Below are 13,531 nucleotides of genomic sequence, written 5' to 3' on the forward strand. Positions count from 1 at the left end.
CACACTGAACACACAGACACAAACACACACACACTGAACACACAGACACACACACACACACACACACTGGACACACAGACACACTGGACACACAGACTCACTGGAACACACACACTGGACACACACACACTGGACACACACACACACACACTCAAACACTGAACACACAGACACACTGGAACACACACACTGGACACACACACACTGGACACACACACACTGGACACAAACACACACACACACACACTGGACACACACACAAATGCACACTGGACAAACACGAATACACACACGAATACACATGCTGGACACACACACACACACTGGACTCACACACACACACACACACACACACACACTCACACACACACACACACACACACACACACACACACACACACACACACACACACACACACACACACACACACACACACACACACACACACACACACACACACTGAACACACAGACACACACACACACACACTGAACGCACACACACACACACACACACACACACACACACACACACACACACACACACACACACACACACACACACACACACACACACACACACACACACACTGGACACACACACACACACACACTGGACACACACACTCAAACACTGAACACACACACACACTGGACACACACACACACACTGGACACACACACATACACTGGACACACACACTCTCACACACATTCTGGACACACACACACACTGGACACACACACACTGGACACACACACACTCTGGACACACACACACTCTGGACACACACACAATGGACACACACACACTGGACACACACACACACACTGGACACTCACACACAGACAGGACACACACACACACAGACAGGACACACACACACTGGACACACACACACTGGACACACACACACACTGGACACACACACACACACACTGGACACACACACACACTGGACACACACTGGACACACACACACACACTGGACACACACACTCTCACACACATTCTGGACACACACACACACACACACTGGACACACACACACTCTGGACACACACACACTCTGGACACACACACAATGGACACACACACACTGGACACACACACACACACTGGACACTCACACACAGACAGGACACACACACACACAGACAGGACACACACACACTGGACACACACACACTGGACACACACACACACTGGACACACACACACACACACTGGACACACACACACACTGGACACACACTGGACACACACACACAGTGGACACACACACACACACACACTGGACACACACACACACACACTGGACACACACACACACTGGACACACACTGGACACACACACACACTGGACACACACACACACACACTGGACACACACACACACACACACACACTGGACACACACACACTCTGGACGCACACACACACTCTGGACACACACACTCTGGACACACACACTCTGGAGACACACACACAGACAGGACACACACGCACAGACAGGACACACACACACAGACAGGACACACACACACACACACAGGACACACACACACACACTGGACAAACACACACTCTGGACACACACACACACTGGACACACACACACACACTGGACACACACATACTCTGGACACACACACACACACTGGACAAATACACACACACACACACACACAGGACACACACACACTCTGGACACACACACACACACACTGGACACACACACACACACTGGACACACACACACACTGGGGACACACACACACTCACACACACTGGACACACACACACACACTGGACACACACACACACTCTGGACACACACACACACACACTGGACACACACACACACACTGGACACACACACACACTGGGGACACACACACTCTGGACACACACACACTGGACAAACACACACACTCACACACACTGGACAAATACACACACACACACACAAACACACAAACACTGGACACACACACACACTCTGGACACACACACACACTGGACACACACACACACTCTGGACACACACACACACTGGACACACACACACATACTGGACACACACACATTCTGGACACACACACACACACACACTCGACACACTGGACACACACTGGACACACACACACACACACTCTGGACACACATACACACACACACTCTGGACACACACACACACTCTGGACACACACACACACACAGGACACACACACACAGACAGGACACACACACACTGGACACACACACACTCTGGACACACACACACACTCTAGACACACACACACACTGGACACACACACACTCTGGACACACACACACACACACTCTGGACACACACACACACACTGGACACACACACACACACACACACTCTAGACACACACACACACATTCTGGACACACACACACACTCTGGACACACACACGCACACACTCTAGACACACACACACACATTCTGGACACACACACACACACACACACTCTGGACACACACACACACACACACACACACACACACACACACACACACACACACACTCTAGACACACACGCACACACACACACATTCTGGACACACACACACACATGCGCGTCTTCCTATAATTGTGACCCAGGACCTCTTACAATAACATGTATTTTATGTTGAATAACAAATTGTACAATTATATACACTTATATATGGACATACGCTCCATAGTTGTACAAGTATACAAGGATATATTGTACTTTTCATAATAAAACATACTTGAAACAAGAAAAGGCCTGTTAATTGTGAAAACAGTTTGTTTATTGATTTTACGTTTCCTCTGTCAGGTTGATGTTAACCTGCGACTGGTTGAAACATGAAACAAATATGAAATGAAATACAAAACAATTAAATATGTGGAATAGAATTAAACAAATTGTACAATTAGTACAACAGAGTGTTGTGATGCAGAGTTACTATAGCAACAGAGTTCTCTCTCTTTCTGCTCTGTTCTCTGCTCTCTCTGTTCTCTGCTCTCTCTGTTCTCTGCTCTCTCTGCCCTCTTCTCTCTCACTCTCTGCTCTCTTCTCCTCGCTCTGCTCTATCAGCTCTCTCAGCCTGCTCTCTGCTCTCTCTGTTCTCTGCTCTCTCTCTCTCTCACACTCTCTGCTCTCTCTCCCACACACTCTGCTCTCTCTGCTCTCTCTCCCACATTCTGCTCTCTCTCTCTCCCACATTCTGCTCTCTCTCCCACACACTCTGCTCTCTCTGCTCTCTCTCCCACATTCTGCTCTCTCTCTCCCACATTCTGCTCTCTCTCTGCTCTCTCTCCCACATTCTGCTCTCTCTCTGCTCTCTCTCCCACATCTCCCACTCTCTCTCCCACAATGTGTTGGGCCTCATTATGAATGGTTAAGGTTTGGGATAGAGTTTAAACATTAAGTTTAGGGCCTCATTATGAATGGTTAAGGTTTGGGATAGAGTTTAAACATTAAGGTTAGGGCCTCATTATGAATGGTTAAGGTTTGGGATAGAGTTTAAACATTAAGGTTAGGGCCTCATTATGAATGGTTAAGGTTTGGGATAGAGTTTAAACATTAAGATTAGGGCCTCATTATGAATGGTTAAGGTTTGGGATAGAGTTTAAACATTAAGGTTAGGGCCTCATTATGAATGGTTAAGGTTTGGGATAGAGTTTAAACATTAAGGTTAGGGCCTCATTATGAATGGTTAAGGTTTGGGATAGAGTTTAAACATTAAGGTTAGGGCCTCATTATGAATGGTTAAGGTTTGGGATAGAGTTTAAACATTAAGTTTAGGGCCTCATTATGAATGGTTAAGGTTTGGGATAGAGTTTAAACATTAAGGTTAGGGCCTCATTATGAATGGTTAAGGTTTGGGATAGAGTTTAAACATTAAGTTTAGGGCCTCATTATGAATGGTTAAGGTTTGGGATAGAGTTTAAACATTAAGGTTAGGGCCTCATTATGAATGGTTAAGGTTTGGGATAGAGTTTAAACATTAAACATTAAGTTAGGGCCTCACACACACACACACTGGACACACACACACACACACACACACTGGACACACACTGGACCACACACTGGACACACACACACACACTGGACACACACTGGACACACACTGGACACACACACACACACACACACACACTGGACACACACACGCTGGACACACACACACTGGACACACACACACACACACACACACACACACACACACACACACACACACACACACACACACACACACACACACACACACACACACACACACACACACACACACACACACACACACACACACACACACACACACACACACACACACGGGCTAAGTAGAGTACAACTTGCATTATAATGAAGTGCGGCCTTTTGTAATTACACTTTGTACCGGTAACAACATCCACATATTTTACCTGCCAACAAATAAATGCTGTTATTATTACACTTTGTACCAGTAACAACAGAAAGAAATTGTTGTTTCAGTTACTCAGTGACAGTAGTAGGATTATGGTGTTATTGCTGGTTGTTTCAGTTACTCAGTGGCAGTAGTAGGATTATGGTGTTATTGCTGGTTGTTTCAGTTACTCAGTGACAGTAGTAGGATTATGGTGTTATTCCTGGTTGTTTCAGTTACTCAGTGACAGTAGTAGAATTATGGTGTTATTGCTGGTTGTTTCAGTTACTCAGTGGCAGTAGTAGGATTATGGTGTTATTCCTGGTTGTTTCAGTTACTCAGTGGCAGTAGTAGGATTATGGTGTTATTCCTTCCTGGTTGTTTCAGTTACTCAGTGGCAGTAGTAGGATTATGGTGTTATTCCTGGTTGTTTCAGTTACTCAGTGACAGTAGTAGGATTATGGTGTTATTCCTTCCTGGTTGTTTCAGTTACTCAGTGATAGTAGTAGTAGTAGTAGTGCTTTTACACCTGCATTGTTTGCTGTTTGGGGTTTTAGGCTGGGTTTCTGTACAGCACTTTGAGATATCAGCTGACGTACGAAGGGCTATATAAAATAAAATTTGATTTGATTTGATTTAGTAGGATTATGGTGTTATTCCTTCCTGGTTGTTTCAGTTACTCAGTGACAGTAGTAGGATGATGGTGTTATTCCTGGTTGTTTCAGTTACTCAGTGACAGTAGTAGGATTATGGTGTTATTCCTTCCTGGTTGTTTCAGTTACTCAGTGACAGTAGTAGGATGATGGTGTTATTCCTGGTTGTTTCAGTTACTCAGTGACAGTAGTAGGATTATGGTGTTATTCCTGGTTGTTTCAGTTACTCAGTGGCAGTAGTAGGATTATGGTGTTTTTCCTGGTTGTTTCAGTTACTCAGTGACAGTAGTAGGATTATGGTGTTATTCCTTCCTGGTTGTTTCAGTTACTCAGTGACAGTAGTAGGATTATGGTGTTTTTCCAGGTTGTTTCAGTTACTCAGTGGCAGTAGTAGGATTATGGTGTTATTGCTGGTTGTTTCAGTTACTCAGTGACAGTAGTAGGATTATGGTGTTATTCCTTCCTGGTTGTTTCAGTTACTCAGTGGCAGTAGTAGGATTATGGTGTTATTCCTTCCTGGTTGTTTCAGTTACTCAGTGGCAGTAGTATGATTATGGTGTTATTCCTGGTTGTTTCAGTTACTCAGTGACAGTAGTAGGATTATGGTGTTATTCCTTCCTGGTTGTTTCAGTTACTCAGTGACAGTAGTAGGATTATGGTGTTATTCCTGGTTGTTTCAGTTACTCAGTGGCAGTAGTAGGATTATGGTGTTTTTCCTGGTTGTTTCAGTTACTCAGTGACAGTAGTAGGATTATGGTGTTATTCCTGGTTGTTTCAGTTACTCAGTGGCAGTAGTAGGATTATGGTGTTTTTCCTGGTTGTTTCAGTTACTCAGTGACAGTAGTAGGATTATGGTGTTATTCCTGGTTGTTTCAGTTACTCAGTGGCAGTAGTAGGATTATGGTGTTATTGCTGGTTGTTTCAGTTACTCAGTGACAGTAGTAGGATTATGGTGTTATTCCTGGTTGTTTCAGTTACTCAGTGACAGTAGTAGGATTATGGTGTTATTCCTTCCTGGTTGTTTCAGTTACTCAGTGGCAGTAGTAGGATTATGGTGTTATTCCTGGTTGTTTCAGTTACTCAGTGACAGTAGTAGGATTATGGTGTTATTCCTTCCTGGTTGTTTCAGTTACTCAGTGACAGTAGTAGGATTATGGTGTTATTCCTTCCTGGTTGTTTCAGTTACTCAGTGACAGTAGTAGGATGATGGTGTTATTCCTGGTTGTTTCAGTTACTCAGTGACAGTAGTAGGATTATGGTGTTATTCCTTCCTGGTTGTTTCAGTTACTCAGTGACAGTAGTAGGATGATGGTGTTATTCCTGGTTGTTTCAGTTACTCAGTGACAGTAGTAGGATTATGGTGTTATTCCTGGTTGTTTCAGTTACTCAGTGGCAGTAGTAGGATTATGGTGTCCTTCCTGGTTGTTTCAGTTACTCAGTGACAGTAGTAGGATTATGGTGTTATTCCTTCCTGGTTGTTTCAGTTACTCAGTGGCAGTAGTAGGATTATGGTGTTTTTCCTGGTTGTTTCAGTTACTCAGTGGCAGTAGTAGGATTATGGTGTTATTCCTTCCTGGTTGTTTCAGTTACTCAGTGACAGTAGTAGGATTATGGTGTTTTTCCTGGTTGTTTCAGTTACTCAGTGACAGTAGTAGAATTATGGTGTTATTGCTGGTTGTTTCAGTTACTCAGTTACAGTAGTAGGATTATGGTGTTATTCCTTCCTGGTTGTTTCAGTTACTCAGTGACAGTAGTAGGATTATGGTGTTTTTCCTGGTTGTTTCAGTTACTCAGTGGCAGTAGTAGGATTATGGTGTTATTGCTGGTTGTTTCAGTTACTCAGTGACAGTAGTAGGATTATGGTGTTATTCCTTCCTGGTTGTTTCAGTTACTCAGTGGCAGTAGTAGGATTATGGTGTTATTCCTTCCTGGTTGTTTCAGTTACTCAGTGGCAGTAGTAGGATTATGGTGTTATTCCTGGTTGTTTCAGTTACTCAGTGACAGTAGTAGGATTATGGTGTTATTCCTTCCTGGTTGTTTCAGTTACTCAGTGACAGTAGTAGGATTATGGTGTTATTCCTGGTTGTTTCAGTTACTCAGTGGCAGTAGTAGAATTATGGTGTTATTGCTGGTTGTTTCAGTTACTCAGTGACAGTAGTAGGATTATGGTGTTATTCCTTCCTGGTTGTTTCAGTTACTCAGTGGCAGTAGTAGGATTATGGTGTTTTTCCTGGTTGTTTCAGTTACTCAGTGACAGTAGTAGGATTATGGTGTTATTCCTGGTTGTTTCAGTTACTCAGTGGCAGTAGTAGGATTATGGTGTTTTTCCTGGTTGTTTCAGTTACTCAGTCGACATGTCCTACAATCAGCCTGGTTCTCAGTCGACATGTCCTACAATCAGCCTGGTTCTCAGTCGACATGTCCTACAATCAGCCTGGTTCTCAGTCGACATGTCCTACAATCAGCCTGGTTCTCAGTCGACATGTCCTACAATCAGCCTGTTTCTCAGTCGACATGTCCTACAATCAGCCTGGTTCTCAGTCGACATGTCCTACAATCAGCCTGGTTCTCAGTCGACATGTCCTACAATCAGCCTGGTTCTCAGTCGACATGTCCTACAATCAGCCTGGTTCTCAGTCGACATGTCCTACAATCAGCCTGGTTCTCAGTCGACATGTCCTACAATCAGCCTGGTTCTCAGTCGACATGTCCTACAATCAGCCTGGTTCTCAGTCGACATGTCCTACAATCAGCCTGGTTCTCAGTCGACATGTCCTACAATCAGCCTGGTTCTCAGTCGACATGTCCTACAATCAGCCTGTTTCTCAGTCGACATGTCCTACAATCAGCCTGGTTCTCAGTCGACATGTCCTACAATCAGCCTGGTTCTCAGTCGACATGTCCTACAATCAGCCTGGTTCTCAGTCGACATGTCCTACAATCAGCCTGGTTCTCAGTCGACATGTCCTACAATCAGCCTGGTTCTCAGTCGACATGTCCTACAATCAGCCTGGTTCTCAGTCGACATGTCCTACAATCAGCCTGGTTCTCAGTCGACATGTCCTACAATCAGCCTGGTTCTCAGTCGACATGTCCTACAATCAGCCTGGTTCTCAGTCGACATGTCCTACAATCAGCCTGGTTCTCAGTCGACATGTCCTACAATCAGCCTGGTTCTCAGTCGAGCGGTAAAAGTGGTTGGCAGAAAGAGGGCCTGGATCTTCAGCAGGAGACCGAACAACAGTGAAGAAGTAGACAACAGCACATCAGTGGTTCTACACCATGTCACGGATACCAATGAGGAGGCTCACCTACCTAGAGAACCCGGTGCAGATGATAGCGGAGATGATAGCGGAGATGATAGCGGAGATGATAGCGGAGATGATAGCAGAGATGATAGCAGAGATGAAAGTGACGACTCCAGCAGTGGAATCGGGGATAAAGTACCTACAGAACCCAGTGCAGATGATAGCGGAGATGAAAGCAACACAAGTTCCTCCAGTGACTCTGACAACACAATTCTGTACCCAAACATGTCACGGAAAGGGTATCCTCTCCAGTCGAACATAGTGTACCAGAGTGGCTGGAGCCCAGCAAGACCCTGATACTGAACCATGTGTATCTGCTGAGCCAGAGTATCAGTTTACAGAGGATGCTGCCTGTTCTGGGACGGTATGCACTGTACCTAATTCCCCCACCACAGATGACACAGAGCCTGCGTCGGCCCAGCCCGGACCACCTCTGCTGAGACGCAGACCCAGGAGCCAGACTCGGATGAGACTCAGACCGAGGAGCCAGACTCTGATGAGACTCAGACCAATGAGGTAGTGTCCGCTAAGACTGTGTCTGCTGCGACTCAGACCCCAGAATCTGCTGAGACGCAGACCGAGGAGCCAGACTCTGATGAGACTCAGACCAAGGAGCCAGACTCTGATGAGACCGAGGAGGTAGTGTCTGCTGTACCCAAGCCCCAGTCTACAACTGAACCATTGTTCCAACAACCTATTGGTGAAACATGTGAAATGTCTCACAATGTGCTTGAATGTAGAGTTGACCATGCAATTGTATTAGCTGCGCCTGGGTATCAAGATAGGGCTGATGAAGTTGTCTCTGCGACAGAGCACGTAACCAGGGCCTGGTGTGCTACCTCAAAGGAACTTGAGACTGCCGTGGATATCATCACAGCCATGTCTGGGTGTGATACATCAGAGGAGGTTGCTGCTGCCCTGGATAGCATGACATGTGTCACGTAAGTGTAACTATCACACACATTGTGTTATTACTGAACAGTAATCTATTGCCTTTGGGTAGAGGGGTGACTTGTTTCTGCCTTGTGTTACAGGGGTACCGAGAGAGTTCCGGATGATATGCTAACCGAGGTGGAATATGCAAACGCCTTTCAAGAGTGTGAAGTGTCTTAATTCTATGCATCCGAGCGGCATTTCAGTAGGTCACAGTGGAACGTTGACTCTTGTCCAGGTTCAATATTTTCTGCTACAACCAATCCCCTTCCCACTATGATACCACCTTCAAGCGCCATCTCTAATGTAGTAACCCAGCCTACAGATGTGGAACTCAACGCCTTCAACGCCTGTATTGGTGACATGGACCCTCTCGGGTACCCAGACAACTCCATGTATTTCAACAACAACAGTCGGAACAGCCTCTAGAGGCCCAGCAGGTTGAGGTGCATCTGGAAACGTTTCATCAAGTGCCTCGACCGCAGCAGGAGACCCGGGTCCTACATCCCCAACAACCAGCATCTCAAGTGCCTGAAACTCCACAGCAGACTGTTGATATACACGGGTTCAACGTGTGCAAACTCAAGCCAGTGACATCTTTACAGTCGCAAAGGACATTGTTCCCCACACCATCACAATCCGAAGCAGCTGTCACCTGTGAAGAATCCGTGCCTGGTCCCAGCCGATATAACCTGGACAGCGACGGGGCTACCGTGTCGTCCATTGCGATGATAATCCTTGTGGTGAAACAGTTGATTATATGCGCCACGTGTAAAAAGAAGTTCAACAGAGCGTTCATCTGTAACATCTACTTGGTTCAGCTGAACAGGCCCATGCAATGTGCTGGCGGCTGTGTATTGTGCAGACTGTGTTTCAGCGAACAAAGTGGTTGTCGCCTACACAATATATCGTCCACAAGGGCTGCTGTAAGCACCACAGCCAATACCCTTGCAAATTGCCCTGCTCTGGAGAATGTAGGAGACTGGGATCTGGATCTCAACATAGATGATATGTTCAAGACTGACAAGGAGGTCAATGTCCATGTGCAGCTGATTATGAATGAGGAGCAATCCTCTGGAGTTGACACCCTGAAGAGAGGTATGTATATTACCGTTTATAGATATATCTCTCTGTCTATGTTATACTACTATGACTAGCCCTGGTAATGTAGCTGGACTGACAGTGTTCTCTTCCCACGCAGCGTTCAACCATCTCATCACAGTGAATGACACCATGTCCTTCAGGTCCTGGGTAAACGAAGCCAGAAGAGGTGGCCTACAGATCTGTCTGCATCACAGTGAATGACACCATGTCCTTCAGGTACTGGGTAAACGAAGCAATGCCAGAAGAGGTGGCCTACAGATCTGTCTGCATCCCTCATGTCCTTCAGGTACTGGGTAAACGAAGCCAGAAGAGGTGGCCTACAGATCTGTCTGCATCCCTCATGTCCTTCAGGTACTGGGTAAACGAAGCCAGAAGAGGTGGCCTACCGATCTGTCTGCATCCCTCATGTCCTTCAGGTACTGGGTAAACGAAGCAATGCCAGAAGAGGTGGCCTACAGATCTGTCTGCATCCCTCATGTCCTTCAGGTACTGGGTAAACGAAGCAATGCCAGAAGAGGTGGTCTACAGATCTGTCGGCATCCCTCATGTCCTTCAGGTACTGGGTAAATGAAGCAATGCCAGAAGAGGTGGCCTACAGATCTGTCGGCATCCCTCATGTCCTTCAGGTACTGGGTAAACGAAGCCAGAAGAGGTGGCCTACAGATCTGTCTGCATCCCTCATGTACCTGGGTTCTGGGATCACGTCTGGGAACCCATCTTCTACCCAGAACGGAGAAGCTGATTGGACCTGATGCATCTTTACCAAGATTGTTCAATGTGTCACTTGGGTCCTACAGGTTTCATTGGTGCTGTTTTGTCTTGAAGAAACAGATCATTTTGACTATGTGCTGCACTTCGTTGCCCAGGAGAGGCCAGTCTAAGGTAGTCACAGTTGTTGACAACACACTGAGAAACCTCACCTCGAGCATAGAGTTTAGAAGAATGGTATTCTATCTTTGTAGGTGGTTTACAGCTCAGTACGTGTCACCACAAGACAGGTGGCTTTGTGTTAGATTGTAAACCCAGTGAAGGTGCTACTTTGGTCCATGTCATAGCTTTGTTGGCTTCCAGGATTGGGATGGAAACAGTAACATCTCACCTGGCCCAGCAACGGGCCAAAGATGACAGCAATTACTGTTTCAATGGCAGGAATGCCAATAACATGTTCACTGGTCCCTCAGATGGTAATGCAGGAGGTAATTACATCAATATGGTTGAGTTTAGCTCCTACCACAACAGTGTTCACTGGTCCCTCAGATGGTAATTCAGGAGGTAATTACATCAATATGGTTGAGTTTAGCTCCTACCACAACAGTGTTCACTGGTCCCTCAGATGGTAATTCAGGAGGTAATTACATCAATATGGTTGAGTTTAGCTCCTACCACAACAGTGGCGATGATGGTATTGGTCTCACTCGCGTGTCCACAACCATAGAGTATTACAGTTCCCTTAACAGTGTTATTGTACGAGTTTAAATGTTTAAACAGAGGATCCATCTAAAACAGTATAAAACAAGATGATAAACAGAGGATCCATCTAAAACAGAATAAAACAAGATGATAAACAGAGGATCCATCTAAAACAGTATAAAACAAGATGATAAACAGAGGATCCATCTAAAACAGTATAAAACAAGATGATAAACAGAGGATCCATCTAAAACAGTATAAAACAAGATGATAAACAGAGGATCCATCTAAAACAGTATAAAACAAGATGATAAACAGAGGATCCATCTAAAACAGTATAAAACAAGATGTTAAACAGAGGATCCATCTAAAACAGTATAAAACAAGATGATAAACAGAGGATCCATCTAAAACAGTATAAAACAAGATGATAAACAGAGGATCCATCTAAAACAGTATAAAACAAGATGTTAAACAGAGGATCCATCTAAAACAGTATAAAACAAGATGATAAACAGAGGATCCATCTAAAACAGTATAAAACAAGATGATAAACAGAGGATCCATCTAAAACAGTATAAAACAAGATGATAAACAGAGGATCCATCTAAAACAGTATAAAACAAGATGATAAACAGAGGATCCATCTAAAACAGTATAAAACAAGATGATAAACAGAGGATCCATCTAAAACAGTATAAAACAAGTGCAGTATGTTCTGAGAATGTTACTTTAACATCAACTCATAACGTCACACTATAACTTCATGGGAGTCTTGTGGAAAGACTGCATGTTGTTTTGGGTGGATTGAGTGACGTCTTCATCAACATTTGCAGAATATTCCTGTAATATTTTCACCTCTTGTCAGACGCCAACAGTCTAGTCGGCTGCAGACATTCATAAGGAGTTCTAGTAGTTTATTTGCCATTTGCAGGTTTTAAAAGTAATACATACATTGTAATTCCTTGTTGGATCTCTCTCACATATAGGACAGTACATACCAGAGGAGGCTGCTGAGGGGAGGACGGTTCAGTCATGTTCTAATAGTCTGATGGAAACAGTTTAGGTTGAAGATTTAACAGGCAGATAGAACTGGGATAGAAGCTGTTCTAGAACCTGTGGTCCAGAAACTGATTTAACAGGCAGATAGAACTGGGATAGAAACTGTTCTAGAACCTGTGGTCCAGAAACTGATTTAACCGGCAGATAGAACTGGGATAGAAGCTGTTCTAGAACCTGTGGTCCAGAAACTGATTTAACAGGCAGATAGAACTGGGATAGAAGCTGTTCTAGAACCTGTGGTCCAGAAACTGATTTAACAGGCAGATAGAACTGGGATAGAAACTGTTCTAGAACCTGTGGTCCAGAAACTGATTTAACAGGCAGATAGAACTGGGATAGAAGCTGTTCTAGAACCTGTAGTCCAGAAACTGATTTAACGGGCAGATAGAACTGGGATAGAAGCTGTTCTAGAACCTGTGGTCCAGAAACTGATTTAACCGGCAGATAGAACTGGGATAGAAGCTGTTCTAGAACCTGTGGTCCAGAAACTGATTTAACAGGCAGATAGAACTGGGATAGAAGCTGTTCTAGAACCTGTGGTCCAGAAACTGATAAGCAACCACTGGTCCTAGACTGGTGCCCTGAATGGCATATGTTTTTTGAAAACGCCAATATGTGTGTGTGTGTGTGTGTCCAGTCTGAGTGTGT

The sequence above is a fragment of the Oncorhynchus gorbuscha genome, linkage group LG24 (genome assembly GCF_021184085.1).
Source record: "Oncorhynchus gorbuscha isolate QuinsamMale2020 ecotype Even-year linkage group LG24, OgorEven_v1.0, whole genome shotgun sequence".
Classification (NCBI taxonomy): domain Eukaryota; kingdom Metazoa; phylum Chordata; class Actinopteri; order Salmoniformes; family Salmonidae; genus Oncorhynchus; species Oncorhynchus gorbuscha.